The sequence below is a fragment of the Colobus angolensis genome, unplaced genomic scaffold (genome assembly GCF_000951035.1).
Source record: "Colobus angolensis palliatus isolate OR3802 unplaced genomic scaffold, Cang.pa_1.0 Scaffold19, whole genome shotgun sequence".
NCBI lineage: Eukaryota > Metazoa > Chordata > Mammalia > Primates > Cercopithecidae > Colobus > Colobus angolensis.
The window spans coordinates 8,575,760-8,576,079 of NW_012115043.1; the positions used below are offsets into that span (position 1 = coordinate 8,575,760).

Here is a 320-nt window from a genome sequence, read left to right on the forward strand (position 1 = left end):
TGCTTACTTTTTGAAGAGGATGGCACCATGTGTGGTGCTAATGGATGTGTATAAAATGAACAGACCTTGCAACACCTACATGAAGACCAACATGATATACATTTTACACACTGACACGTGATCTGCTTCCAGGGGAAAACAACTGCAGGAGTCAGTCTGTATCTGATGATCCAGGGGACACCCACGCTATGACAAGCAAGAGCCTGCTATGCACTGGCAACAGCTGGAGGATGCAGGGTGGCTTTGAATGCTGGTGACAACTTGGACCTAGAAATACTTCATGGTCTTGAAAAGCTAACAGTCCTACCCCTGGGGAAAAT

At 46.2% G+C, this 320-nt stretch overlaps 1 protein-coding gene across 13 annotated transcripts in view; it reads right to left on the reverse strand.

Moving 5' to 3' along the window:
* The window catches only part of TPM1 (tropomyosin 1 (alpha)), a 29,253-nt gene that overhangs the window by 3,299 nt on the left and 25,634 nt on the right, over positions 1-320 (reverse strand). The window lies entirely within an intron of this gene.